The 24,357-nt window shown below is 44.9% G+C and overlaps 3 protein-coding genes across 7 annotated transcripts in view; 2 read left to right on the plus strand and 1 right to left on the minus strand.

Moving 5' to 3' along the window:
* The window catches only part of MTLN (mitoregulin), a 1,146,577-nt gene that overhangs the window by 853,708 nt on the left and 268,512 nt on the right, over nt 1-24,357 (plus strand). The window lies entirely within an intron of this gene.
* Nucleotides 1-24,357, minus strand: part of ACOXL (acyl-CoA oxidase like) — a 294,217-nt gene that overhangs the window by 207,471 nt on the left and 62,389 nt on the right. The gene's annotated exons all lie outside the window — the stretch shown is intronic.
* NPHP1 (nephrocystin 1) overlaps nt 1,400-24,357 on the plus strand; it is a 364,586-nt gene continuing 341,628 nt past the window's right edge. The window contains exon 1 of the mRNA XM_050753025.1: nt 1,400-1,403. The gene's annotated coding sequence lies outside the window, so the exon portion shown is untranslated. The remainder of the gene's footprint in view (nt 1,404-24,357) is intronic.

Here is a 24,357-nt window from a genome sequence, read left to right on the forward strand (position 1 = left end):
GGTCTTCCCCCATGCCCGCAAGCCAAACAAGAAAGGGCCTCGGGCTGGCTCTAGGGGGCGACAGTGAGGCCTACTGTGCATTTGTGTCTCTGCGTCATTGCACAGACAACAGTAAAAGTGGATTCTGGGGGATCTACCGTTTTGGAGGGACTACCCCTCTCTCCCACCCATTAGTACGACTCATTGAAAGCTGACTTAATTTCTATGTTTACACAAACAAACAAGTAGAACAAAAATTATCAGGGAATATTGAAAGTATTTTATCAACACAAAAACCAACATGCACGTGAGCCTTTTAATCACAGATTTGATTCAGCCTATGCCAATGAAGCACATGATACCTGCCAGGCCCCGAAGATGGAAAGAGGAATAAATACTGTGCCTGCCGTCAGGAGCTCTTGGTCAAGGGCAGTTTCTCTACCCAGGCACTCTTCCCATTTTGGGCCAGATAATTCTGTGTTGTGAGCAGCTGAACCAGGCATTTTGGGATGGTGAACAGCATCCCTGGCCTCTCCACCATAGCTGCCAGTCAGTAGTAACCTCCCCAAGTTTGGACAACCAAAAATGTCACCAAATGTCTCTGTAGGGCAAAATCACCACAGTTTAGAACCACAGGTCTAGGAGTAGGATATTAAGTAAATAGCCACAAGACGGACCACCCTGCCCGAGGCCCAGCACTCTGAACCCAGCACATGCTGGCACTGGAGGGGGTGCAGACAAAGAAACGTTCTCTGGAGGAGGAACACTGTGGACCCATGGCTGCTGACATGCAAGTGTATAAATGTGACTCTCCTTCCACTCCAAGCACCCACTTACCATCTTCACCCACCATGGGCTCTAACGAGGGTGCAGACTGCCTTATACAACAGAATAGAGCACTTGGACAAGCAGTCAAGTCTGCCTCATGAAAGACCAGGGAATGGAAGTCTATAGATGGACTTCTCTGCATGGCACTTGAGGCTCTACCAACCTCAACAGGAAGCAGAATCTAAGTGAGAAACCACCTCAGGAAAAAGAAAAAAAAAGCTGCCTCAGCACAACTCCTGCATTGGCCACAGCGAACAGGCTGTGTGCTGCCCCTCCAGGGGTGTGTGCTACCACCACAGGCCCAGTCCCCCATGTGATGTAGAGGCTATAGAATATTCTTGATTTGTAAGTAGTTTGAGCCACATAAGAGGCCAACATGTGATTCATGCAGCAAAAATGGCCTATAAATGCAGCATCCTGGTGACCGGAGGGAGGCAGATCTAGAACTCTCTGTGGCTAGTTTAACAGAGCCCTGGATTACGTTTTGCCAATTTAAGCCGTTCATTCAAACTTGAGAAACGCCCTTCAGGAGGATGTTGAGAGCCTGAAGCCGGGCTTGCAGATCAGGCCACAGAACAGCAGCCAGGGAGCCGGGGCCCCCACACACAGCCTGACCAGAGAGCTCCCCGGTGTCCCTCTCAACAGAAACATGAGCAAGACCCTGGCAGCCCCCACTCCACCACGCCATGAAATGGGTAGGCGCCAGCCGCAGGCTCACTGTCAAGCGATCCACCGGGCCAGGGTGACACGGCACCAGTCACGGGAACATACAGAAGGCAGCAATGGGCTCTAGCCCCACGGTAGTTTTACCCTGTGCCTCCTCACACCCGGCAGGCTTGTCACAAACACCAGCCTGGACAGTCGCCCATAGGGGTCTCCCACCGACACAGCTGGCCTCCCCTGGCTCTGGCAGAAGGGCAGCTCCTCTCAGCACTCCAGGAAATACGCTGGGGCCTTCCTCTAAGCTGTTCTCTCTCCATCCTGCTCTCTGCCCTGCACTCAGCAGCATTCAACTCAGTGGGAGCTGGAGTGACCCTGGCTATGTTCACCTCTGCGGCCGCGACAGAACATGGAGCGCCTTTCTCACTGGTGAGGTCTGGAAACAGCTGCCCCCCATTTCCTGGGTCTCTGGGACAGGCCCGCAGGCCAGTGAGTTTTCCAGATGGTTGAGATGAGCAATGCCTCCAGGAACGTGACCTCAGGCACCCGTATTTCATGGTGGGATGTCATCCCAGCGCCCCGAGGGCTCTGAGGTCCACAGACCAGAGCACTGGTTCTGCTCTGCAGCCACCTTGCAGTGAAAAACAAGGTCAAATCCGATTGCCTCAGGCTGCAGCACCCCAGCACGAGGGCCTCACTGAAGCACCACATAGTCTAGGGCATCCAGGGCTGATGGAAGACTTGACTGCACCTGTGTTGTCGTGGAAAGCCTTAGAAAGAGGAATGGGCTAAACAGTGCAGTCACACAGCTCGCAACCTGCCTTCATTGAAAATGATGACGTGGCTCAATGTGAACTCAAAGGCCTCACCCTGGGCATGTAAAACAAGACAATTCCACATGAAGAACTCCCTCAAACCACACCCAGAAGCACTTGGAAAAAGTGTCAACATGGCCTCAGACAAGGTGTTCTCATCACAAAAAGTGATCCAGAGACACCCCTCTACCTTAACTCTCTTTAATTCAAGTTCATTGAGTATAATTTAATTACAATAAAATTCACCCAATTATTTAGGTGTCACAGTTCTGTGAATTTTGGAAAACACAATCATGTCACCACCACAATCAAGATTTAGAATCTGTCCATCATCCCCCAAAAATCCCTCATGTTGCTTTCTAGTGAACCCCTCCACCCACCTGGTGAGTACAGGTCTGCTTTCTTCCCTAGAGTCTGCTCTTTTCCAGAATGTCACCAAAAAGAATCGCACAGTAAAGGCACTTTTGAGTCAGCTTTTTCTGCTCAGCAGAACGTCTTTTTATTGCTAAGTAGTATCTCACTGTGTGGAAGTGACACAGTCTGTTTACACATTTCCCAGTGGAAGGACATTGGGAATTTTCTTCAGTTTGAGGCTACCATGAATGGAGAAGCCATGCATACAAGTCTTGGTGTGCACCAATGTTTTCATTTCTTCCGTGTAAGTATCCGGGCGTGTCCTCTCCGGGTCTATGGTAAAGGTACGTTTAACATCATAAGAAACTTCCAAAGTGTTTTTCCAAAGTGACCGTACCATTTCGCCTCCCACCAGCAATGTATCAGAGTTGCAGTTCCTCCACATCCTCATCAGCATTTCATCAGGGTGACTTTTTTGTTTGAGTTTGTGTTGGGAAGTTTTGATGAGGGTCAATTTGATGGTATTGAGGTTTTAAGCCATTCTAACATATATGTAATGGTATCTCATTCTAGTCTTAATTTGCATTTCCTTAGTGACTAATGAGGATGAGCATCCCTTCAGGGTCTTATTTGCCATCTATGCATCTTGTTTGGTGAAGAATCAGTTCGAGTATTTTTTGTCCATTTATTAAATTGAGTTGTTTCATTTTCTTGTGAAGGGGCTATAACAGTTCTACATACTCTGGATACAACTCCTTTATCAGATATGTGTTTTACAAATATTTTCTCCTGATGTGTGGCTTGTCTTTTTATTTCTTTGCAGTGTTTTTCAAAGAGCAGATGTTTTTAATTTTGATGAAATCCATTTTTGCCAACTTTTTCCTTGATAGTTCACGTTTTCTGTGTCTGAGGAAAGTTTTCTCTAACCCATGATCACAAAGGTTTTCTTCAATGTTTTCTTCCAGAAGGTTTACAGTTTTAGGTTTTACATTTAGGTCTATGATCCAACTTTGTTGCTTGTACATGCTACAAGGTATGTGGTATGGGTTCTTCTTGGTTTTTGAGTTTTGATATGGATGTCCAATTGCTCCATTTATTTCAAACATTATCCTTTCTCCACTGAATCATTTTGGCGCCTTTGTTGAAAATCCATTGATCATTCACGTGGGGTCTGCTCCTGACCTCTTCCTATGTCCCATTGGACTACATGTCTGTCCTTTTGCCTACATGTCCTATAGTCTGCCCTTGATTACTGTAGCTTTACAGGGAATCTGAAAATGAGGTACTGGAAGTCTTCCAACTCTGTTCTTTTTCAAAATTGCTTGGCTGGTCTAGTTCTGTTGTTTTTTGTTTGTTTGTTTGTTTGTTTGTTTGTTTGTTTTTCTCAGTCTGGAGTACAGCAGTGCAATCTTGACTCACTGCAACCTCCACCTCCCAGGTTCAAGCGATTCTCCTGCCTCAGTTTCTTGAGTAGCTGGGATTACAGGCACGCACCACTATGCCTGGCTAATATTTGTATTTTTAGTAGAGACAAGGTTTCACCATGTTGGCCAGGTTGGTCTCGAACTCCCAACCTCAAGTGATCCACCAGCCTCAGCCTCCCAAAGTGTTGGGATTACAGACGTGAGCTACGGCACCCGGCCTAGGTCTTTTGCCTTTCCATAAAAATTTTTGAATTATCTTGCCAATTTCTACACAAAATCTTACTGGGATTTTAATTTGAGCTGTGCTGAATCTCCTGATCAATTTCACGTGGCTGTCTTAGTCCTTTGAAAGTAAAGGAGGGGTCATTTTTCAGGGGGATATCATTCAAGAAATTCTAACCAGTTCCTCCCAGACCTGTGGACACAGTGTGGCTTTGTTAAATGGCCTTGGCTCTCAGGACGTGGAGGGGCACTTGTGGAGGGAACAGGGATGCCGCCTGCCTTTCCCACCTGTTGCCTAAGGCAGATGGGAAGGAGAAGAAATAGAGCTAGGCTCTGACCTGAGAAGCAGCCCTGAGACCCAAGAACAGAAAAGAGCATGGAGCACGGTCCCTTGATAGACCTGAAAAGGAGATGAGAAAAGGGGGCTGTTGGAGGGTGAGTTCACTGGTCTGCGAGAAAGAAGGGAAGTTAATCCTCTGTGGGAAATAGCAAAAGCAAGGGGTGGATGTGGCAAGAGGCTCAGCGTGAGGAGATAGCATTTGGGAATGAGGTCTGAATACTGTGCTAAAGGTCAGGATTCTGCTCTCTACGCAGGGAAGCCCAGGGGGGCTTCTTAGTGAGAGGGGCAAGGTCAGATCTGTGTTTGAGAAAGATCCTCTGGCCAGCAGGCAGAAGGCTCCCTGGAGACCACCCTGTGGGCGTGGCAGCAGACATGCCAAGAGCAGGTTTGACCAGGAAATGACCACGCAGTCAGAGCAGAAGGCACCTAAAGGACAAGGCCACCAACCCAAAGGAGACAGGGGACTAAAGAGGAATAGGAGAGGCACAGAAAAGACACATCCATCTGCTACATTAACCCCTGGACCCTGAAGGGCATTTACCCTTCTCCTAGCAAATCCACAGCCCCATGCCACACTCTGCCATGAGATGCCGACAACCACCCTCAGCCCTCAAGGGTCTCACTAAGGAAAAGCACGTGACTTGGGCACCCCATGAATATCCATAGGCTGCCCTTTAGGGGCAATATGTTGTGTTAAGACCATCAAAAACGCAACCATCCAAAAGATGGCTTTGTTTTAAGATTATACCATTGGGGTTGAATAATTTCTTGGCAACCCTGTGTATATCTGGTTGGAGCCTCACTGTGAAGTTTGAATAAGAGACAGATGGAACAGTCGACCAGAGAGCCTCAGTGACAGAAACAACTATTCCCTGGAAGGGGAAAAAAGGGCAGAAGAAAGGCAGTTTTGTTTATTTTTACAAAATTTGGAGAACAACAGTCTCCTCAGCTGTCTCCACAAGATCAAACCAGCCCCAAATGGGAGTTGCTAGGTATTTGCCAACACTTAAAATCAAAATCCAATAGACCTGATGGCCGTGGTTCTGGTCTTTTCCTCCCTTTTGTATTTCAAGATGGCAATTTCATTTGCTCATTGATGCTGCCTTTTCATTCAATAAGTATTCTGATTCGTCTATGAACTTCAAACTCTGCTTCTAATCTAAATCAGAACACAAAAGTACACGACCCCTTCACTGCTTGCTAGGCCATCTGGGCTCATTCTAAACAAAAACACGAGCACAGTCTCAGAATGACTGCTTCATCACCCCGGGTCTGTCCTTTGTGGTAAGGGCAGGCCTCCAATAGTCTAGCTCAGGGACGGCCACACTGTATGCAGTTCGATCACACGCAGGTTCCCCAACTCTCTTTCCCCTTCCAGCCCTCGAGGGATGCCAGGGCCTCTTACGGGGCTGGTGACTATAACTCCCATATTAGGTTTGGGCACAGACCTGAACGGGATACCAAATTTAGCCTTTCTTAGGTGAGAAACCAATAGAAAGAAGTCAGTTGTGGGGAAGAACTGCGTTTAGACTTTGCTTAAGAGTCACACCTCTGTGGACCTCCATTTAACTAACACAGAACCAAATGGAAAATTTGCTTCCTTCTTCATTTATTAAAGAAACATAACTAATGAAAACACAAAGCAAAATCATTCTGTTAGGAGTGAGTTCACTGCTCTCATCCTCCACTTTTATGAGCTCTTCTTAGAAATACAGGCATAGGTGGCACGTGCAAAAATTCCACGCTCTTACTTCACGTGTTCTCTCCAGTATCAGACAAGCGAGAGCCAAAGATGAGATGCTCACCTCTGAGCCCATTTCCTCTTTTATCTTGGCCCAGGGGCACTCACCAGGAGGGAGCAGCCTTCTTCCCTCTGCTGCACTGGGTCAGGCAGGAAGAAGATCTAAACTCTCTTTCAATCTTGTAGAAAGAGAAAAAAACAAAACACCCACACAGTGGGGAAATTGTTCCCCACTGTGTGGGTGATGGGGCCCCGAGAGCTGTTATCTGCAAAGGGCACTTCTGGGGGTTACCCAGCTGTCACCACTGTGTGGATTCCACCCGAAAACCTCAAGCCAAACAGTGGGGAATGAACATCAAGAGACAATTTTCCACTCTGTGAAAATGGCTTGACTTCACAAAAATACATTAAAGCGCCATGATAAGAAACGAAACATGAGCAGGACCTGTTGTTAAGCATGCAGGCAGTCATGGCAGAGGCTCTCCTTGCTTGGTACATTTATACCATCGAAATACGATGATTGTTTCTCTATTTCCTGACTCCTCAGCTCCCTACCCACATGCCCACATGAAGACACACACACACACACACACACACACACACACCCCTCTATACAACAGACAGATCTGGAATAACTGGTCTAGCAAGAGTTAGAGATGTCTGGGAGCAGCAGTGGAAGTGGCTGGGGTAGGCATGTGTTAGACTCGTGTGTGTGTGTGTGTGTGTGTGTGTGTGTGTGTGTGTGTATGCATACTTCCATGCTCACATGCAGGGGGATGGTCTCACCCTGAACACTGTTCATTTGAATAAAGGAGATTTAACAGCTGAAACACCACTGCATAGGCACGCAAACAAAATAAGGCCTCCTTCGGGCCTCAAGTCCTCTGTTGCCACACAAGAGCCCCTCTAGCTCTGAGGCAATCTTGCCCCTCCGTGTCTGCAGCAGTCTGAGAGGCACTGCTGGCTGGCCCAGGTTATAGGATTTTAGTGACTTCTTTCCCTCTTCTCCACATTCATCTCCTTTAAGGCCCCCAAATCCATTCTTCTTCAAGAGTGAACCCATCCTCCCAATGTTGTCATTTTGGAACCATGTTTTCCTGTCCCCCGTTCCTTCATCCCCTCTTCCATCTACTAAAGGAGTCTGTTGGGGTTTTCTCCACCATCTCTCTTGGTCCTGATGCCCACGTTAGAATTTTGGAAGCAGATCTGGTCTGCTTCCAAATTCCAAATCTGCTCTTAGATTTAGAATCTAAAGCGTCAAATCTTGATGCCAAAGGTATCCCTACCCACACAAAGAGGACCCCTTCCCTCAACTTTGGCATCTGGGTTTGGGGTCAACGTGACAAGGAAAATGGTAATCGACAGGAAAACAGTATGGCCACTCCCCAAAAACTTAAACTTAGAATTACCATATGATTCAGGAATTCCACTTCTGGGCACGTACCCAAAAGAATTGAAACCAGGGTGTCAGAGGTATTTGTATATCCAAATTCACAGCAGCATTATTCACAATGGCAAAGAGGTAGAAGCGACCCACGTGTCCACTGATGGATGAATGGAGAAGCAGAATGTGGCCTACACATGCTATGGAATATTATTCCATAGAAAGGAATGAAATGCTGGCACATTCTACAATACGCAAGAATCTTCAAGAATTATGCTAAGTAAAATAAGGTAGTCACAAAAAGGCCAATGCTATATTGTTCCACTAATAGAAAGTCCCTAGAATAATCAAATTTATAGAGACAAAAAGTAAAATGGTGGCTGTGAGGAACTGGAGAGGAACTGAGGAAGGAAACGTATTGTTTAATAGGTATGGAGCTACAGTTTGCAATGTTGAAAAAGTTCTGGAGATGGACAGTGGTGTTGATTGCACAACAGTGGGAATGTACTTAATGCCACTAAACTCTACACTTAAAAATGGTTAAAATAGTGCTAGGGTTTGCATGTGTTCCCTCAAAAATTCAGGTGTTGAAACTTAATGGCCAACACAATGGTATTAAGAGGTGGGACCTTTAAAAGGTGATTAGGATTAGGCCATGAGGGCTCCTCCCTCATGAATGAAATGAAGACCTTTATAAAGAGGCTTCATGAAGCCTTCCCCTCTTGCTCTTCTCCCTTCTGCCACGTGAGAACACAGCACTCCTCCCCGCCCACGGCTACAGCAACGAGGCACCATCTTGGAAGCAGAGACCAGGCCCTCACCAGACAACTGAACGTGCCGGTGCCTTCATCTTGGCCCTCCCAGCCTCCAGGACTGTGAGAAAATAAATCTGTTCTTTAGAAAGTACCCAGTCTATGGTTATCTTGTTATAGCAGCACAAACAGACTAAAACAAATGGCTGATTTTATGTTAGGCATATTTCACTACACACGAAAAAAGTAATCAACAAAAGGTTAGAAGTTTCAGCCAGTCCAAACAAGCAAATAGGATTTTTAAAGAGGGGACTCAACCAGAAACCTACATCCCTCATCTTCCTCCTGCCAGATGAGGGGAGACGCAGGTGGCCAGGCTAGGTGTAAGAGGGAGCAGAAGAGTCACGGTAGCCAGGTGCAGTGGCTCACACCTGTAATCCCAGCACTTTGGGAGGCAAAAGTGGGCAGATTCCTTGAGGTCAGGAGTTCGAGACCAGCCTGGCCAACATAGTGAAACCCTGTCTCTACTAAAAATACAAAAATTAGCCGGGCGTGGTGGCAGGTGCCTGTAATCCCAGCTATTCGGGAGGCTGAGGTATGAGAATTGCTTGAACCCGGGTGGCAGAGGTTACAGTGAGCCAAGATCACACCATTGCACTCCAGCCTGGATGACAGAGCAAGACTCTGTCTCAAAAAAAAAAAAGAAAGAAAAGAAAGAAAAGAAATAAAGGAAGAAAGGAAGAAAGGAAGAGAAAAAAGAAAAGAAAAAGAAGGAAGAGTCACAGGGTGACCTGCAGGCCTCTTAGAGGAAAGATCAGGTCCTCCTGTGCCCGAGGGGAAGAAGAGACCTGACGGGCAAACAGCTCTTCGGTGACACCTTGTGAAGTGTCATCAGTTCTGGGAAAATGGGGATTTCCCAGAAGGTAGGTTTGTCCCCACCACAAATTTACAAATGTTGTTGTACTTTCCAGAATTTTAAAATCAGAATTCCTTAGATTTCGGAAGTAATTTCTGGAAAACACAACCCTTTGATCATCCCTTCTCCATTTCCACAGTACTGAAGACGTCAGTCCGCGACCAGGTCACAGGCTCCTCAGTAACTCTCCCCAGCTTGGCTTGTGCGAATCAGACATTCATATTTTGTGAGAGGCCCAGCCAAGCCTAGAAAGTCCTCGTGCTGTCTCTGAGTTACTGCAATCACTTTCTAATCATTCTTTCTGCACCCACAGTCTTCAGACTCTTCTACAGATGACACACCAGCTGCTGCAGGCAGCCTTTTTGTGAATACTGGCTTCACTGGGCTACCACTCACTCCCTGGTCCCCAGATCCCAAGGTAGATGGTGAAGGTCCTTGGACCTTGCAAGGCAGCCTCAGGAGATGTCTTCCCTTTCCTTCCCTCAATCTCATCACTTTCGGTTGTTACTTCTCCCACTTACTGAGATTTTTGTTTGTTTATTGTTGCACTTATGTAAAGATCCATGATATTTGTTAACTGCTCTGCACTTAACACCTTAAAGGTTATAAGGACAGCCTGGAGACAAACATCTCTGGAAACACAGCAGGCAGAAGCCACATGTGCTAGGATGTCTCCTGGGGACAGCAGAGCACAGAAGGTGGGGGTTGGAGCCGCAAGAAGCAAGCTCATGTACAACACACAGCTGCTAACTTCCTCTTTGCATTCTGTCCAATTCTCTGCAGGGCTTGTTTGAGGAGTAGGTTCTAAGTCTGGGGTCAAGGCTGAACTAGTAGGACTACAGAAGCAATCTGAAGTCGCCAGGATCCACCCCACACCTCCACGCTCTCCCCAAACTCTGCTTCTCCTCCACAGCAATGCCAGAAAGCAATTTAAAGACTATGTGTTCTGAGAGACCCATGTTATCAGCCTCCCAGGGGCATCTGCCTGAGTCAGATGGGCCTCCCTGTCACTTTTACACTTTACAGGAATGAGGATGGTTTAAGATTTCCTTCCTCTCAGAAGCCTACCTTGACCAGGTGTGGCGGCTCACTCCTGTAATCCCAGCAATTTGGGAGGCCAAGGCAGGAGGATTGCTTGAGTCTAGAAGTTCAAACCTAGCCCTTGCAACACAGTGAGACATCATGGAGAAGAGTATGCTTGTCTCTGAACTAAAGCAAGATCTTAGCTGTCCTCATTCTGGAGCAGTCCACCTTGAGAACATTCTAGAAAAAGAGGCTCCTGCAAGTTCCGGAGAGAGCACTTCTATACCCACCGCACCCCACCATACCACACACACAGTTGGTTTTAGGGTTAGGGGTCTGTGTGCGCGCCATGCTTCTTCCTAAGCGTGCTGTAGCTGTGTGCCTCAGCAGCTGCAGCAGCCTGGCGGGGGTTACAAGGGAAGAGGACCCTTCTGCAGGACGCCACACTTTTGTCGTGGGCATGCATCATGCACGCACAGGACCGGAAACATACAAACAATTGATGGGGTTCAGGACACACTACACTAAAAACCGGCACCTTGGCATTTGAGAAAACAGCAGAAGCAGGAAGGTCACTCTCACCTTCCCCTTCCCCTCCTCCCCGATACAGGCCACAAAACTCTCATTTGAGAGGTAGCCTCCATATACCCAGAGAAAAGAAACACACTTATCTCTGAAGACACAGGACCACAGAATCTGAACAAACAGCCTACGTTTGTTAAGTCCCCAACTCCCCACCCAGTTTATCACTATTAGATCATACCCCCTTTGTCCAATTATCCACCTCTACAACTGTGCACTTCTCCATCAAACTAACATTAAAAACATGCAGGTTTCTCTGTCACTTGGGGTCTTTATTTCCCATTTTATGTAAAACTTATATTAAATAAATTTGCATGCTTTCTCCAGTTAATCTCTCTTTTGTATGGGGACTCAGCCGTGCCCCTAGCAATGAGCCAAGAAAATGTATTTCTTTCCCCTGCAGGATCTTGAGCGTCTCTGGAGCAATTTCTTTCACAGGTCTCCAGAAATGTCCCACATGAGAACCTTTTTCACAGGTCTCCAGAAATGTCCCACATGAGAACCTTTCTCCCCACAGGCTCATTCCAAGGGTTCGGGTCCTCTCCTGCCCTCTTCCTGCTACAACCTACATGCTCCCCCGCAGCTTCTAGGTCTCAGGAATTGCCTACGATCGCCCAATTCACATGTGTATTGAAACCATGTATACACTTGAGCACTGTTAGGAGGCAGACCTATTCTGAAATCAGGTGACTTTGGGTTGTCCGTGGGCAGCTGAGCAGACATTCCCCAAGCCCGAAGCCTATGACCACAGGGTGGTACTTTGGAGGCTGTGAGCACAGTTTTCGTAAGGACAGGAAGGATCCTGCTTATCACCCCTCCAACTGGGGCTGGATCTGACTTAAACATCTCAATGCATTTTGACACATGCAAAGGTTTCTCTGTTACTTGTGTTGATACCAACGCAACAAACAAACATTTTTCATAAGCGTGATACAGTTGAGACCAAGGCAGAAATCACGAAGCAAGACAAAAATAGGGCTTTTTGCCATTGTCAGACATCCTAAGACATAGAGAGAGGCCTGGCATGAGGGGTGGCGAGGGCTTCACAGAGAAGCCCTTGCTGGGTTTCTCTCTGCTGGCATTCGCCTGTCATGCGGGGCGTCCCGTTTTCAGAGACACCCTAAGAGTGTCTCACTCTTTAAGAGTGAGAACATTACCCAGATAGTGCATCTGCGTCATGCCCTAGAATATCCCTTTTTTTTGTTTTAAAATAAATGTGCTATCTACCACCATGTTTTCACAAAGATCTCGTTCCTCTAAATAGCAATGTGCTCTTACCAATCAAGCAACTAGAACAATTCCACCTGTGACACTGACATCACAGGAAAGCAATCACCAAAAAAAAAAAGCTCAAAGTCTGAGGCATAAGCAAACCAAGAGCTATAAACTGCTAAGGATAATTCTTAAAAGAAACAAAAATGTAAACATTTACCTACGGCTATAGCGAACGGCTATCGTCAACCCAAGCTATAATTAAAGAGAGAGAAAAACAAATTAAGTAATATCAAGAATATGCAGAATTCACACAAGAAAATTAACTTGATATGGCCAATTATGTTTTAAAGATTTTCTAAAATGCCCTACAGCTAATGCTTCAAAAATAACACATTTTAATGACGGACGTTTAGTTTCATCTTAGCTTTTAAAGATAATTTGTATTTTGCAAGAGTCTTAAAGAGGCAAAAAATATTTAGTTGTGGATTAGACAGGAGGTGTCTCTCAATAGGAATAGTTTCCAAAATAAGGGTCTTTTAGCTCCGAGACACAGTCGTGAAGGGATGGGATTGCAGCATGTAGCTGATGCCAAGGTTGGCATTAGGAAAACATGCCCATACATGGTGGGATCCTGGGAGTTGGTCCCCCCTCTATCTCCTCCCATAAGAACACCAAGTAGAGCCCAGGCCACCTAGGCCAGAGTCTCCCTATGGGGATCATCACAGCCTTCACACCGATCCCATAAGCTCAAGGCAGGCAAGTCTCAGCTCTGAGGTCAGCAAATAAATTGAGCCTGAAATAAACACGCGACATCAAGATATGGTGCATGCAATTGCTGGGCGCTGCATCAAGTGGAGGTTGAGGTGAAGCTATGATTTCCTCTTACTCTGCAGGGATGATGAGGAAACCTCTCAGGCGTAAGTGGGGGTCAAATCATATGACAGGGGCCCTGGCTAGTTCACAGAAGGGATTACAAGGGTCAGGCCAGCCAGTCAAGTTCAGCTGCATCAGTAAGTTACTGAAACTGTCAGAGCCTCAATTTTCCCAACTGTAAAATGGGCAAAATAATTACTTTCTCACAGAATTAATGTAAGGATAAGCAATTTTTATATATTTGTGTGTTTGTATCTCTCTGTGTGTATGTGTATGCCTACTGTGTGACAGATAGGAAAAAAATCTATAAATAATAACTACCACTACTAGCACTATACACAGGCAATACTCCATTTATTGAAATGTTAGTACATTCCAAAATTTAATTTTTCAACGAGTTTTGGGTACTTTCAAAATGTTTCATCATGCAACAAGTGATGACCAAGTCAAACATGCCTGTGTAAGTTTCACTAGCCCACTCGTATCTACGGCAAGACTAGTTTAAGAAGGCTCACAACATTAAAAACCTAAGCATCGGCCAGACATGGTGGCTCATGCCTGTAATCCTAGCACTTTGGGAGGCCGAGGCGGGTGGATCACGAGGTCAGGAGTTCAAGACCAGCCTGGTGAAAATGGTGAAACCCCCTCTCTACTAAAAATACAAAAAATTAGCCAGGTGCGGTGGCAGGCACCTGTAATCCCAGCTACTCGGGAGGCTGAGGCAGGAGAATCATTGAACCCTGGTGGGTGGTGGTTGCAGTGAGCCAAGACTGCGCCACTGCACTCCAGCCTGGGTGACAGAGTGAGACTCCATCTCAAAAAAAAAAAAGAACCTAAGCATCATCTGAATATCATTTCTGTAGCCAAAGTCTAAGTTGCACCTTAACCTTAAGATTCCCAAACATCACTTATGGTTCCCTTGATGTGGGTCCGAATAGGATTGGGTGGGGAGGTAACATTCATGATGCTATCCCAGGCGGTGCAAGACGACAGGAGGATCCCCAGGCTGAGAGGGTGAAAGGGCAGGGAGAGCTATGAGAAGAGAAATGGTTGAAATAAAAAGTCCAATGCCCCTGCCCAGCTTGACGTCCTGCAGAACCCCCCAGATACTGTTTGAATAGCTTGGCTCCAGAATAATTCAGCCATGCATATCACTGCAGGCATCCGAAGTACGGGACCCACGAGGGCAAGCCATTAGCAATCGGGGCTTGTGTTTGCAAAAAGAACAGCTAAAAGTGAAGGCATGAAATATATAAAATCTGGTTGATTGCATATCACCCTCACCTGAACTTTTCAATTCTCTGTCTCAACTAACAGTAAGTTTTCTTTGCAACTTAAGCAAACAGAAGAGGAAGATGCCTCTGAGACAATCAAGAATTTGAAGAACAAGGAAGAAATTACTTTGGGAAAGAAATAAAAGCAGAAGCTGTGCACAGAAGGTCAGGATGAGCAATTTACAGATTTCAAATGCCGGATGACTTTACGTTTCCTGGGATTAAAACGTTCTGGCTTACAGTGAGGCTAATTATAAGATAATTTTACTGACTGAATATTTTGATAAGCTTTGGAGTACAGTTTAATTGGTGGCTTTTCCACAGTTGAAAGATAAGCCCTTGCTGGAGCAGGGAGAGGAAATGGGGTGGGAGGGACAAGAAGAAAAAAAAAAAAAACACAGAAAAAGTTGTTCATGACAGCTGTGCTGGTTAAAGGGGGCTGAGAGATGAATCTTTCACAAAGGTGAATTTCAATGAAGGGTTTTTATGAGTCTTTTCCCAGCTTCTGAATAAAATATGTTTTATTGTCATTCTTAAAAGGACACCTTATTAAGGAAGAAGGTGTGAATCAAGGAAACTCCAGTGGACAGGGATGGCTCAAACCAAACGACAGAGCAGCCAGGGCTCCTGGCAGGCCTCTGCACGAACAGGACCTGCAAGGGCACACGACAACTGGGGAAGGGGCAAAGCCTCTGTACTACATGGGAATCCACTTCCAGGGTGCATGGGAACAGGGTATTTCACAGTAATTCTGGAAACATGGCTGAAATGTCACACAGAATGCACTGGGTCCAATGAGGAAGGCCTGAATAGAGGCTGGAACAGTGTAGAAAAGTTCTTGTGAGTCTTCCCTTGAAACCCCAGGTTGCAACAGACCAATGAGGCAAATGAGCTGTGTAAGAAGCTTCCATATGCCTGCTCTTCCTCATTCCTACAGAGAAAGCAGGGGAGGTAGAAGCCTCTCTGGGGTTTCTGTACCACAGCAAATGCCAGGTAAAGGCAACTGTGCGATCTGCTGAGAGATGAAATGATTTTCCTCCTTGGCCTTAGGAACCTCCATCATCTAGTTAGGCCTTTCCAAAGCCCCTCGCCCTGCTCTGATGCATCAGCAACTCAGAAACGCTTTAAGCAAGTCTCACCACTGCCTGTACACACCACACACGTACACTGCACACACACACATATGCACCCTGGTGTACACATGCACATGTGCACACATGCAGGCACACACACATACACTCATCCACATTCAGACATGCACATGCATACGTATAGTCTTTTAGTGCTTGTGTGCACGTTTATTCACATGTGCATACATGCATGCATATGCAAGCACACATGCTCCATGCACACACGTGTGTACCAGCACATGTGCACACATGCACACTCATAACATATGTGCATACACACACTCACCCACGTGCATGGATACACTTTGGCATTTAGAGAGGCTCATGGAGCCCCTCAGACAAAAGGAGGCCTCAGACAATTGACCCCTTTGTTGCTGGTCTCAGCAGGGACCCAGAAGAGAGAGGGGAGGGAGGCCCGTGGGTTGGCCCCTGACCCTGGCCCAGCCGGACTGAGGTCCTGGGACATGGAGGTCAGCGGGATTTTGTGCTGCCCTCCCTGGGGAACACCCCCCCCGCCCCAGGACATACTGTAAGTATTGCCAGAACACACTTCACAAACTCCATTCCGAGTACTTCATTTTAGATTTATACAATTTGTTAGTATCAAAATTAAATCACATTTTAATGGCAAGGAAAGAGTAATTCAACATTTCAAAATTTTTCCTGCCACTTCGGCTTGAAAATGCTCCTTTCTTGGAACAGCTGACTGAGGCAGCTGGTTTGCATCAGGTTGGAGGGGTTTCCATATGACCCAGGGAGCTCAGACAACAGGCAGACCTTCCTGCATTAAAGGGTAATCTGAGAATAATTTGCCATAAAACACCCAGAAATACACCAGCTGTAGCCAGATACGCCCTATCAAGCACCACGTGGACTTCATGGATCTTGTAAAATAATAATAATAATTTTAAAAAACACATTTTTTTAAAACACATTATAATTTTTTTAAGAAAGGAATGGTTTACACTATCTTAGAAGGCAGCAAAGAGATTCCCTTACATGTTCACGATTGCTACCAAGCACCACCACATCCCAAACGCCCACTTGACCAAGGGTCCCTGTGTCCCTGTGTCACTGGCAATCTGATCTTTTGCAGGTACCCAGGACCTCATGCTGAAGATGTGCTCTCTCACACACGGCTGCCAAGAGCAGGTGAAGAGGAGAGACCAGGAAGCACCAGCTCTAGTCTCCCAGCTCCAAGTCCAAGTCCAAGTCCAGAACTTTCTAGGCCAGGGACAGCAGCACGCTCCAGAGCCCCTGTCCCATGCTGGAGGGGCCATGACCTAGGAGCCAGGTCTTTTCACAGAGGAGGCCACCAACCCACCAGCAGCCTGATGCCAGCACTCCCAATTCTTCAAGGAAAGCTGGATAATGGGGTTTTTTATTATGAAAATTTCCACGTTTTAAACTAACTTGAATATTTTTCAAATATGATTCAAGCCAAACAAAACGTGTCAACAGGATTTGGTGAGGGGGCCGCCCGCCTGCAACCTGCCTTGCACCCTGCCTGCTGCCAAGTTTATACGCAGGTCTGCAGATCTGAACCTATGCATGGGTGACAAATCTCGAAAGAGCCTGCCTATTTCTTCCAAGGCTTCCTTCCCTTTTCCATACTTGTGGGAAGCTTTTTCTTTACTTTTCCTTTTCTCATTTCAAAGGCCTAAAGAAATGTACATCACAAAATAAACACTAAAAGAAATTGGTATTTGTTTTTCTTCTGTATGCTTTTTCTGTTCTTATCCCCTTTTCACAGAAAATATGGAAAAAGAAACGTGAAGGGAAGAAGAGGCATGACATGGGCAGAATACCATGCAAACAGGGCCACAGCACACACAGAACAGCACCCAAATAGAGCAACAGCACCCACAGAATACCACTCAAACAGGGCCAAGGCACCCACAGAATACCAAACAGGGCCATGGCACGCACAGAATACCACTCAAACAGGGCCATGGCATGCACAGAATACCACTCAAACAGGGCCATGAGATGCTGGCAGCAAGGACATGAGGACTGGAAGACAGGGATCCACAGGACAGATTTCTGTAACCCCTTCCCAGGTCTCCTTCTAGCACTGCTCTCTCATGAAAACAAGCAAGACCAGCACACTACCCCCAACGGCCCCCTCCAAGGCTGGTCATCCGCAGGTATTATCCCAGATCTTACTGATTCCATGGGCCTGACTCTCAAACCCCATCACACCCACCACAGCTCACTGGGTCTCTGCCACAGATGTCTTCCTAGAACTTTCTTAGGTACTTGCTACTTCTGCTGATAAACTAACGATGCTTAGAGATGCTGGTGGAAGTAACAGTGAGTTTTATGGCCAAACCCCCGACCTTTCCAGCCTGTTTCTTCATTGTGAAATAAGGATTATGCTACCTACTCCACAGGGTTGTTTTAGGCAGATTAACTTTGACCTCAAAAACAAGGACCAGCAGTATCAGTCTCCCCTGGGAACTTGTGAGAAATGCAAATTATCAGGTCCAAACTCAGACCTACTGGGTCACAAACTTGGGCATTCCAGCTGGTTCTACAAGAGTCAAGTTTGAGAGGCAGTGAATGAGATGATGTATAGAAAGAACTGAGCAACCTGCATGGTACTGACAAAGCTTTCATTAGCTGCCAGATAATGACGACACAGCCCAAAGTGAATTCTTTCGCATTTCATGTCCTGTTAATGTCACTTCAATGTTCTATACTCAACCTCAGGCATATCATGATCACCACGAGTTCAGGCCCACTGGCAGGTCTGGAGGAGATGAGGCCTCCTGGTGCTCACGGGAGATCGGCAGGGAGAGGTGTCTGCACTCTGCTGAGGTGCATGGTGCTGTTGACAAGCAAGGATGGAGCCAGCTTCCTCAAGGCCAAGGGCAAGCCTTGGAGCCTCACCAGGCTGCAGCACCCTCACCTTTCTGTGCTCCTTTCTGTCATTCCCACCAAAAGAGGAAAAATACAACAAGACAGGGAAGAGGAGGAAAAGCAGCAACGTATTTCCACTATGGAGTTTACTTTATGATGTTACCCTTCCTTGATCCCTTGGAATTAAATTTTAAAAAAAGAAATTAAAGAAAAAGCCACACTTAAGTTAAAAAAAGAGATAAATAGAATATGTAGGCTCTTTCCAGATTTGCTGGAAACCTAGTAATTCATATCTGAAATTTTCAAAAGCTGATGTAAAAGACAAATTGTTAAATCCACGGAAATCAACATAGAACTAACATTGAAACCTAGGCAGTGGTTGTTTCACCTAAGGAAGCAGGTTGTTTTTAAGTCTTTAGGCCCCAAATGACTGAAAATCTAAGACCCATTATGCTGCTATTCCTCACTGCTCCCCACAAAGAGCCTGACCCAGGCACCACCTTTTGGACTCAAAGTTACAACCCTGCTTGAAAAGCATGGAGAGCACTTCACAAGGACTTGCTTTGTCTCTCATTTACCCAGACTTGAAAAGTTGTGAGTACTCAGTTGCTGTCTCTGCAGCAATGGCATCTTAGGTCCCTTCTGCTCGGTGTTTTTCATGGATGGAGTCCCATAAGCTGGGGGCTTTGGTGGTCACAGGACGCTCTGCTCTCAACCTCTTCTCCAGAGAGGGAACTCTAACCAGGAGACAGCAGGCAGGAAGCTCTTGAGCAAGAACCTGGCAATGGTTATGGGCTTTAGGAACACTGGCTGTCACCTTTGTCATTTCTATGAAGTGACCATCATCTGTCACAGTGAACCGGGACTATGGCAGGACAGGGTTGCTTACTTGTGTGTGTGCGCCCCACACCCAGGGCTGCTAACCAAGACTCCGGAACCGCTGAATTCACTCCAGGTAGTTCCTCTCTGCTGTGTACGGCTTGTCAATGAATACATTTTTCTTAGGCTTAGGTTTCAAACAAAAGAATTGTGCACTCTAGTTCCTTTGCTTCTCTTGATAATGAAGGGCTGGCTAATGGATAGTATGAACAAACCACACAGTGTTTTCCGAGAAAGCTGACGTCCCTTAAAAGAAATTCTCATGACAATGACTGTGGATTCTGTGCGTCCCTTACATCCCAGAACACCTCACACTCTGGAACATTCAGTGGTAAATAATCACTTAAGTGATTCTTATTACGTGGCAAATACCACTATTGATTATTAAGGCAGAGGAGAGTCAGCCACAAGAGGAGGAAGAGGACAAAGAGAAGAAAAGGAACCGTGAAAGGACTAAGGGGGAAAAATGTGACACCCGCAAACATGGTCAGTAACAAAAACGTTAGGGTATTTCCAAGGGGGATTTGGGGACGTTAAATACAGGAAAGTGCAAGGCCACTGATGGGCTGTCACAGCAGCTGAGAGACCTCACCTCAGCTCGTGGATCCCTCCCACCCCCAGGCCCTGTCACAGTCAAGAGTCAAAACCTAAGAAAGGACATCGCTTTTCAATGTAAGACCCAGAGAGAGTTTTAAGGCATTCATAGAAAGACAGGAAAACACTTTTTCTCCTTCTTAGCTTTCAGCTACCTGTTCCTCGATCTAATTCTTACCCTCCAAAAATCCACAAAACAAGTAAAAAAAACCTTCCACCCAAGCATATGAGGCAGTCCATGAAATACGACAGCAACTGCTAAAAAGAGTGCAGGAGATCGGTTGCAGGGAAAATAAACAGATTTTTTAAATTAAGCTGTTTATTTTGAGATAATTGTAGATTCGCATGCAGGTCTAAGAAATGAGAGAGATCCCAGGTACCCTGTATCCAGTATCTCACAATGGTAACAGCTCACAAACTTGGCACCATATCACACCCAGGATACTCCCCTGATAGAGTCAAGCCACAGAACATCTCCATCCCCTCAAGCATCTCTCATGGCAACGGTGTATAGCCACACCAACTTTCCTCCCTCCCCAGCCCACTCCTTAGCCCCTGGCAGCCACTAATCTTTTCTCCGTTTCTATAATTTTATCATTTCAGGAATGTTATATAAATGTAATCATGCAGGATGTAACCTTTAGGATTGGACTTTCTTAGAATAATTCTCTAGAGATTCATGGGGGTTGCAATGCGTATCAATAGTTTATCCCTTTGTATTGCTAAGTAGTGTATTCCATGGTATAGACACACCACTGTTTGTTTAACCTTTCACCTGTTGAAAGATAACTGGGTTATTTCCAGTTGAGTTACGAGTTATGAATAAAGTTGATATAAACATTCATTTTCGGCCGGGCGCGGTGGCTCAAGCCTGTAATCCCAGCACTTTGGGAGGCCGAGACGGGCGGATCACAAGGTCAGGAGATCGAGACCATCCTGGCTAACACGGCGAAACCCCGTCTCTACTAAAAACACAAAAAATTAGCCGGGCGAGGTGGCGGCGCCTGTGGTCCCAGCTACTCAGGAGGCTGAGGCAGGAGAATGGCGGGAACCCGGGAGGCGGAGCTTGCAGTGAGCTGAGATCTGGCCACTGCACTCCAGCCTGGGCGACAGAGCGAGACTCCGTCTCAAAAAAAAAAAAAAAAAAAAAAAAAAAAACATTCATTTTCAGGTATTTGCGGAAAAAAATACATTTTCATTTCCCTGGGAAAATGCCCAGGAATACAATTGCTCAGTTATACGGCAGTTGCATATTTAGTTTTATAAGAAACTGCTAACCTGTTTTCCAAAGTCCTGACAATCTCACCAGAAATGCACCAGTGAAGCTGTTTTTCTACATCCTCACCAGCATTTGGCATTATCACTTTATAAATTTGAGCCATTCTGATAGATATGTAGTGATACCTCACTGTAGGTTTAATTTACATTTCCCTAATAGCTAGTGATATTAAACATCTTTTCTTGTGCTTATTTGCCAACTGTATGTCTTTTTCAGGGAAATATCTCTTTATCTCTTTTACCCATTTTATAATTGGATTGCTCGGCTTTTACTGTTGAGTTTTGAGAGCTCTTTATATATTCTATATACTAGTCCTTTGTCAGATACATGATTTGTAAATATTTCCTCCCAGTCTGTACTTGTCATTTCATCCTTGTAACAAGGTATTCACAGAGGGAAAGAGTATTTCGATGAAGTCCAGCTTACTAGTTTGTTCTTTAAGGGATCATGTCTTAGTGTATGTCTAAGAATTCTTTGTCTAGCCCTATACCTCAAAGAGTTTCTCCTTTTTAGTGAGACAGAGTCTTGCTATGTCACCCAGGGTGGTGTCCAGTGGCATGATTATGGCTCACTGAAGCCTCAAACTCCTCCCAAGTAGCTGGGACTACAGGTGCGTGCCATCTCACCCGGATGATTTTATTTATTTATTTATTTATTTATTTATTTATTTATTTAGACAGGAGGTCTCACTATGTTTCTCAGGCTGGTTTCTATTTTTTTTTTTTTTTCTAAAAGTTTTATGGTTTTAAATTTTACATTTAAGTCTGTGACCCCTTTTGAGTCATTTTGATATAAGGTGTAAGACTTGTATACGGCTTGTTTTTTATGTATGGATGTTCAGTCACTCCAGCACTGTCTCTGGAAAAGGTCATCTTTCCTCCATTGAATCACTCTTCCACCTTTGTAAAGAATCAACTGGGCAGTTGGTTTGGGTCTGTTTCTGGGATGCCTAATCTGCTCCACTGATTTATTTGTAGATCTTTCTGCCAGTACCACACAGTCTTGATTTCTGTAGCTATAGAAAACATCTTGAAATTGGGTAGACTGATTCTACCTACTTTATTCTTCTTTTTCAGAATTGTTTATTCTTTTGCCCTCCTATATAAATTTTAGAATAATCCTGGATATATTTACATAAAACCTTGCTGAGATTTTGATAGGAATTGCATTAAATCTGTATATCAGTTTGAGGAGAATTGACATCTTTATCATGTGGAGTCTTTCAATGTATAAACATGGTATATGTCTCCATTTCGTTGAATCTTCTTTGGTTTGTTTCATCATCATTACATAATTTTCAGCATGCAAATTCTATACGTGTTTTGCTAGAGTTAATTATACATATTTTTTGAGCAATTATATTTTTATATATTTGTATATATTATTTTTATATATTATATATTTTTAATTTGTGTTTATTACTAATATTTGGAAATGCAATTAATTCTTGTATCTCTACAACCTTCTGAAACTCAATTATTAGTTCTAGGAGGTGTGTGTACGTGGGTGTAGGTTCCTTGGGCTTTCTACATAAGAAATCATGTAATCTGCAAATAGGGTCTTTTTTCTGATCTTTATGCCTCTTATTTTCTTGCCTTGCCTTATTGCCCTGGCTAGTACCCCTAGCATTGTGCTGATTAAGAATGATGAGGGTAGACATCCTTGCCTTGTTCCCAATTGTAGGGGCAAAAGTATTCAGTATTTCATCTTTAAACATAATGTTACCTGTAGGGTTTTTGTAGATGTTCTTTATGAAGTTAAGGAAATTCCCTTCTATTCCTATTTATCTGAGAGTTTTAATTACGAATTGGTGCTGAATTTTGTCAAATATTGCTGAAAAACATCCTTTTTATAGCTATTTCTTATCTTCTTCTCTATCTAGTCTTTACCAATAAAAATTTATACAAAACAAATCCAAAAAAACCTGAGCCTTTTACCAGGAATATAGAATACAAGCTAAGATGAAGCTTTCTATGAAGTATGATCACAGCTGTTTTTTTTTTTTTTAAATACAGATTTATTGTGGAAAGAGACACGTATTTTTATGCAAAGAAAGAAAGAAAGGGAGGGAGGGAGGAAGGAACTGCAGACACAATGTAGATGTGTACAGTATGTGTTGAGTCAATACCTGATGTTAGGTAATTATATAATTATATGGAGAGAATTCTGAAAGACTGAATATCAAATTGTTGCACAGGAGAAGATAAGGTGGAAAAAGACTTTCACTCATTAATATTTTATTCTCTTCTCTAATGTCTGATGTAAGTGCTTTAAGATAAGCTGATATTAGTGAATAATTATTTTAAAAATCTACTAAAGAAAAACCGTGGAGGAAATCTTACATTGCAAAATGCTATGAACCACAATTTGACTTTTTATGTACCAGAACACAATTTTTCTCTTAAGATGCTGTCTTTACCAGCCTGAAACATGAGTGCTTTGTCAGAGACATAGTAAAATACCAGCCACCTCCACTCATATTCACACTGAATGAAAAGGACAAACACTCAAAAGTAGGGCTCAAGAAAGCAGAGAAAGAACAAGGAAGCAATCTCTGTAAATAATTATCTCACTCCCACTCCAAACACAGGCTCACAATGGCTCCATTTCATGGTTTAATTCTTTAGGTCAGTTTAATCGAAAGGTGGTTACTTCAGATTTGACCGGAAAGAACTGAATTTGTCTAATGTGATAGATGTGATAGAGGCAAAAACAGATATGTACACAAGATATGCAAGGGAAATCAAGGACGCCTTCCTCCTTCTTCCCCTGCCTCAGACCAGGCTCCCGGCAGGGCACAAATAGACAAGAGTTCCACAGAAGTGTGGTCACTGTGACACAGAGAAGAAACAGCCACCATACAAAGACACTGGTGCAAAAGCACCCTCAATAGTATATAGACACTGCTATGACCTGGTGCTACCCGGCATTACATTGGTGATAGTACATGCTGAGCTTTCTGAATATTTCTAGGACAATTCCCCAAGGAGCTCTCTCTTTCTCAGAAGAGAAAGAACCAACTTCCCAAGGAGTAACCCAGACAAGTGACACAGCTAAGGGAAGATCAGCACACCCCAAGACTGTCAGTGAGGCAGGAGACCAGTGCGGACCACCACCTGGACCCAACGAACTCACCACCTGAACTTACACTATCATGCACTGGCACTCCAAACTGGGGTGGGGATGGGGTGTGAACTGTTCAGCCCATAGAAAACTACGAAGGACACAAAA

The sequence above is a fragment of the Macaca thibetana genome, chromosome 13, assembly GCF_024542745.1.
Source record: "Macaca thibetana thibetana isolate TM-01 chromosome 13, ASM2454274v1, whole genome shotgun sequence".
In the NCBI taxonomy this organism is placed as follows: domain Eukaryota; kingdom Metazoa; phylum Chordata; class Mammalia; order Primates; family Cercopithecidae; genus Macaca; species Macaca thibetana.